Here is a 6,885-nt window from a genome sequence, read left to right on the forward strand (position 1 = left end):
TTCCCAGCCTGGATAGCAGCCCTCACCACTGCTTCTCAGGATAGGGAAATAGCCCCTGGGCCGCACAGCTCCCTGAACCGTTTCTCCTTTCTAGCCCACTATAGGAGCGGACGTTACAGCTCTTTCCATTGGAACCCTTTCCTTCATTTACTTGCTGACACTCCAGATACCCACCATAGGTTCTGTGCTCAAAACTTTGTCTGATAGGAGTCATGTCTGTTGATGGCTTTGAAGCTCAGAGAAGTCACACTGCATGACACTGTCCTCTGAGCCTAACAGCTATGGCTGTACTTTCTTTTCTTTCTTCCTTTCTTCCTTTCTTCCTTTCTTCCTTTTTTCCTTTCTTCCTTTCTTCCTTTCTTCCTTTCTTCCTTTCTTCCTTTCTTCCTTCCTTCCTTCCTTCCTTCCTCCCTCCCTCCCTCCCTCCCTCCCTCCCTCCCTTCCTTCCTTCCTTCCTTCCTCCCTTTCTCTCTCTCTCTCTCTCTCTCTCTCTCTCTCTCTCTCTCTCTCTCTCTCTCTTTCTTCCTTTCTTTTCCTTGTACAAACCCCTTATGTGGTAGCCATAGCTGGAGCCTGGGTCCTCTGAACAGAGATTCTGGGACTCTGGTGTGACTTTTCACAAGATGATCAGTGAATTCCTGGTGAGGACAGTCTCTTTCCAGAGGTCTGGGGTCAGGTAGCTGTAAGTCTTAGAAATGACAAAGGTGGCCTTGGCAAAGTTGCCCTGGGTGGCAGTGCAGCCTCTGGCTGAAGTGTAGCAGTCTTCTATACCGGCCATCATTAGGAGCTTCTTGGGCACAGGAGCAGAGACTGCCAGTGCCTCTGGGGGCAGGGATGAGAAGCACCAGCACAGAGCCACAGTGGCCTGTCACCTTGCATGGAACAGTGTGGGGCTTGCCAATCTTGTTCCCCCAGTAGCCTCTCTGCACAGGGACAATGGAAAGCTTGGCCAAGATGATGGCTCCTCGGATGGCAGTGGCAACCTCCTTGGAGCACTTAACACCAAGACCAATGAGACCATTGTAGTCCCCAACAGCAACGAATGCTTTGAACCTGGTCCGCTGGCCAGCCCGAGTCTGCTTCTACACTGGCATGATTTTCAGAACCTCATCCTTTAGGGACGCACCCAGGAAGAAGTCAATGATCTCAGACTCCTTAATGGGCAGGGAGAACAGGTAGATCTCCTCTAAGGACTTGCTCTTCATGTCCTTAACCAGGCGGCCCAGTTTGGTGACGGGGATCCACTCCTTGTGTTCAGCTTTACCTCCACGAGCCCCGCGGCCTCGGCTACGACCTAAGACCGCTGCCGAATCCTCCGCGGAAGCGGCCTCCTAATCCTGGGCCCCCGGGTCCTCTGGGCCCTCCTGCTACATCGGCTTCATCTGCCATTTGGTGTTTTCCCGAAGAAGAAGGCTGTACTTGCAAGAGACCTTGAAGAGTAGATCTCGACCTTTAAGAGGATGGGTTAGAGAGGGTCACTGGACCCTCACCTAAGATTCCAGGTATTCTATCCATTACCTTTTGGGCCAGTTTTCTGTAATTCTTCCTTAGTTGCTCATGGTCTTGTGGTCTTGGGAGGTATCAGAGTATACTGAGTACTGAAAGTTAACGGAAAGTTAGGAAATATGTCTATGCATCTCTGGGAAGCCATTATCCACAGTGCGGAGGCTTCTCATTGGTGAAGCTGCTTCAAGTTCACCCAGACTCCTACAAGTAAGAGTTCACTTAAGCTCTGTAAGTAAAACCATCCAACTCACTGACTCCAGAAGTCAGACTTTGGTGGACTCTGTGCTGTCATTGGCCTCCTGTATGATCATCACAATGGTCACATAGCTAAAAAATGGTAGACATAGAGATCAAATTCAGTATTGACTTCTAGAATAAAAACTACGATGTAATAGGAAGTTGATGGACATTTCCCAGCATTTCCCATAATCTGGAGATGCTACACATAGAGAAAGATGACTGGCTCATTGGTTGTACCCCATCAGCTTGTTACATTAAACTTAGCCTATGGATCTCAGCTTTCTACACTGGGTTGTAAAACCATACAGGGCTGAAAAGCCAACAGCAGCAGTAAATGTTTTCTGCACAATACACAAAAAAAGCAAATATTAACTCAAAGTGGTGTGCATGAAAATCTCAGAGGTTTCTGACAGTGCGCTCCTGTGTTGCTCAACAGCACTCCACTTCAGTGTTGGTTCTGAGCACACAGAATGACATTTTTACAGTGCATGCCCTCCTGCCATGGACCAACAAAGGCTGCCCCAAATGCTTCAACTCAGATTTGGACCTACAGCATTATGGACTGCAGGGTTTATACTGTAAATCTTTTTATAGGATGTTTTCTGTTCTTATGAAGGCACAATGGTTGTATTACAGATAATAAAGACTTTAAAAATATTTCTCTCAGTATCATTCCTTAGCATGGATGCAACAATTATGGCCGTTTCAGATTATGCTATTTGGGAATGTTTGTTTTTGAAAATTTTGTTTGTTGACTTCTTTTTTTTTAAGTCATTAGGGGTAGAGAGATGGCTCAGTGGTTAAAAGCACACCCGTGTTGCTATTAGAGAGAATCTGAATTCTGTTCCCTGTAACTACATGGCGGCTCACATCTGTCTTTAGCTCCAGTTTCAGGGGGAGCCAATGCCCTCTTCTGATCTCTGCGGTCACCGGGAGTGCACAAACATATATGTGGACAAAAAACTCATACACATAAATAAATAAGTTTGATTGTTTAAATCATTAAATTAAATTTTCTTTGGATTAGGTCAGAATATGCATGGATAGTTGAAGTGACCCTGGAGATGTTTCTATGGTTTGGTGCTTCATTCTTATGTGATGTGGTCTTCTCAGTACTGATAACTGAGAATCCAAAATGCCAGGGAGCTCTCACAATTGTTGAAGATGCTCTCTGAGATGCAGTATCAAACATTCAGCCAGGATATAGCATTTAATGTATAGAACCATACCCGTCTCTGTAGTGTGCAAATGTATCACCATCTCTTATAACTATAAAGTTAAGCAATTCATTTATACTTGAAAATATACTTCTGTCATTAGCAAAAGATACAATTATGTGTGTGTGTGTGTGTGTGTGTATAGTAATTATTTTTAAAATGAATTCTTTTATAATTTAATATTACTAAGTGTTTGGATGTGTAGTCTTATTTTTGTGTAAAACTTTCTCAGACAAAAAAAACTCGAAGGACAAAAATGGAGCAGAGGCTGAAAGAATGGGCAACAAATTACTAGCCCAACTTGATACCCATCCCATGGACAGGGACTAATCCCTGACAGTATTAATGATAGTCTCTTATGCTTTCAAAGAGGAGCCCTGCAAAACTGCCCTGTGAGAGGCTCCACCCAGCACTGACCGAAACAGATGTAGAGACCCACATCCAAACATTAGATGGCGCTTGGGAAGTCTTGTGGAAGAGTTGGGGGAAGCATTGAGGAACCCAAATGGATAGAGACTTCACAAGAAGATCAATAGAGTCAACTCGTCAGGACCACTGTGGGGTCTCAGAGACTGAACCACCAACCAAAGAGTTTACATGGGCTGGACCAACCCCCAACCCCACACTGTGCAACTTGGTCTTTATATGGGTCCTACAACAACTGGAGTGTGTGTGTGTGTGTGTGTGTGTGTGTGTGTGTGTGTGTGTGTGAGCTATTCCTGATTATATTGCTTGCCTGTGGATCCTGTTTACCTAACTGGGCTGCCTTGTCTGATCTCAGTGGGAGATGATGTGCCTAGTCCTGCAATGACTTGATGTGCCAGGGTGGGTTGGTGTCCAGGGTGGGTTTCCCCTTTCTCAGAGGAGACTGTGGAGGGATCTGGGGTGCTATGTGAATGAGTACTAGGAAGAGAGGGGAGCTGTAATCAGGGTGTAAAGTAAATAAATAAATAGATTAATGGAAATAAAAGCTTGACATTGGGAAGAAATTTAAAAGTTTGGATCCAGATTATATATATATTATAATATATATACATATAATCACTATATGAATATATATACATATAATCACTACTATTTCCCATCTTAAGCATACCTGAGCAGGTGTGTCATAGATTAGAGAAGGCTTCATGACACCATGTGGCATTATTTACAAAATGCAGCAAATTCGTCCTGTGAGATATGACCATATGGAGAGAAAGGGATACATAAGAATAATTGTAAATAAAGATTACAGTGAACAACAAAAGCAGTCACTCATTGGCTTCTCCTATTCAGTCATAAGGCATAGGGTGGTGGTCTCTCACTGTGTCTTGACTGCAGGCATGGACTGTGCATTAGAAATGGGAGGTCTAGGGCAGTCTAGCTGATCTATTTTGCCTATATCCTTTATGGAAAAACCAGGGGAGCCATTTAAATTCAGGCAGCTATTCATAGACAATTCTTTCTTCTACACTGCCAGTTTTCACTCACTTCCATTGTGTGTTGACTTCAGGGTCCAGGTAAAGCTATCAGTGAAGGTCTCGAAGATTCTAGAATAATGGCTTTGAAGACTACAGAAATGTGATTGTTCAGAAGTAGGAGTTGGGGCTCTAGGGATTTCAAGAACAGATTTTGTTCTTCTTTCATTTATAATCCCGCTTTTGCTCACCACAAACCTCACCTAAGGGTACTTGCTTCTTGAGCTTCCAACTCAACATTTATTTACCTGCTAAGCTATGACCTGGTTTCTCTGTGGTGGCCTCTCCCTGAGGACTAAGGAGAAATAGGTTGTGATTGTCCCTATGTGCATGGACATTTGAAAAAGAAGAGATGTATAGATATGGGACTACAGGTCAATATAGTTTGAGAATTGTATACAAAGGCATTCAGGTCAGATTTATATGAATACTATATACACATGTTTATACCGATATATTTATACTTTGCAGAAATGATTAGAAACTTAAAGCTATCAAATATGCAAATAGATTTGGAACTCAGGAGCTTCAAGTTGCAAGTTATGATTTTGTGAAACAGGAACATAGTCTCAGACAAGTAGGGCATTATCCACTATTTGAGGACAGGTTTAGAGATGTTGATCTGGGAGTGAAAAGAAGGTCATGATAACCAAGGAAGGCTTAGATGTGCCTGGCCATTGAGCTAAAAGCATATTAAAAAGAAGTTAATGTGTGTGTGTGTGTGTGTGTGTGTGTGTGTGTGTGTGTTCTCGCACGTGCATGTGTGTTTCATTCAAGGATCTGGGATGGCTCCTGGGTGGGTACACACATGTGTCTAGCTGGGAACATGGAGCAGCATAGCAAAAACTACATGTTATACTCACCCTTCTTTTGCTATTAATGGCTTACGCTTCAATCATCTTGGGTAACGAATGATGCAAAATAAAAGACAGGATTCTAATCAGTGATTCTTTAAGGTATTGTAATGGAATAGAGTTGGAGACCACCTTGCTAGGCAAGAGTCAGATTCTGCTGAGTTCTCATCATTCAGAAAGCAACTGAAGAAGATGATTTTCGAACATTTGAGTGTAGATAGGCCATAGCAAGGAGTGCATTTGCTGCCACTACCCCTGATGCTCACACATTACATAAATATGTCCATGTATGTGTGGTATATTTGTATAAATACAGATGTAGATGTCTATATATTCACCAGAGTATGGAAATACTGTCTGCCCTACTACGCACAGTAATTTTTAGGGTTCCAGTTAGACTGGATATTCATACACTGTCAAAATTGATAGACTGAATGTTCATTCTTAAAGCGTTAATATTTGGAGGTGGGGCCATTGGAATCTATTGAGTTATAAGGGTGAATACTGAATTATTGGGACTAGTGTCCTCCTCTAAGAAACCCCAGATTACGTCATGATTTTTCTAACTGTGAGGACTCAGTAAAGACAGTCATTTGTGACCTAGGAAGTGGGTGTCCTCAGTCATGAGCTCATGATTTTGGACCTCTCAGTCTTTAACCTATGAGAAATAAATGCTACTGTTTATAGTATTCTGTTATAGCAACTTAAATGACCATGAGACACCACAGACAATAAAATAAAAATGGGAATATGTGATGGTTGAATAAGAATGGTCTTCCTTGTCCCATAGATTTGAGTGCTTAGTCACAAAGGAGTGAAATTGTTGAAGGGATTGGAGGGATTAGAAGGTGTGGCCTTGTTGGAGAAAGCATGTCATTGGGGGTGGGCTTTGAGATTTCAAAAGCCCATGCCAGGCCTACTGTTTGTCTTCCTATTGTCTATGGATTAAGATGTAGAACTCTCAGTCTCTTCTCCGGCACCCTGTCTACCTTTGTGCCACCATCCTCCCTACTATAATGATAACAGACTAAACCTCTGACACTCAAACTGTAATCAAGTTCCTATTAAATTCTTTTATAAGAGTTGCCAGCCGGGTGTGGTGGCGCACACCTTTAATCCCAGCACTTGGGAGGCAGAGGCAGGCGGATTTCTGAGTTCGAGGCCAGCCTGGTCTACAAAGTGAGTTCCAGGACAGCCAGGGCTATACAGAGAAACCCTGTCTCAAACAACAACAACAACAACAACAACAACAACAACAACAACAAAAGAGTTGCCTTGGTCATAGTGTCTCTTTACAAGAGGTTGGGGTTTTTTGTTGGTTTGTTTGTTTGTTTTGTATCTTTGGTTCTAAGAACAAATTACTTTTCTAGTTATTTTCAAATCTTTACTAATTATTTGAAGATATTTGTTGAGCACCCACATGTCAGCACTATTGACCTGTTTACACAGTCCCTGGAACCAACAATTCATACTAGAAGAGAAACCAATATTTAAAGAAAAATTATACACTAAAGATGACAAGAAATGTTGTCAAGGAGTATCTAGGATATTAAACAAAAATGTGAGAGAAGTCTAAAGTGCTGTAGGAGAGCCAAAGTCAATGTCTAA

General features: G+C 42.5%; 1 pseudogene; it reads right to left on the reverse strand.

The window, feature by feature from the left end:
• Nucleotides 518-1,412, reverse strand: Gm14263 (predicted gene 14263; annotated as a pseudogene).

This window comes from Mus musculus, chromosome 2 (assembly GCF_000001635.26).
Source record: "Mus musculus strain C57BL/6J chromosome 2, GRCm38.p6 C57BL/6J".
NCBI classification, from domain to species: Eukaryota; Metazoa; Chordata; class Mammalia; order Rodentia; family Muridae; genus Mus; species Mus musculus.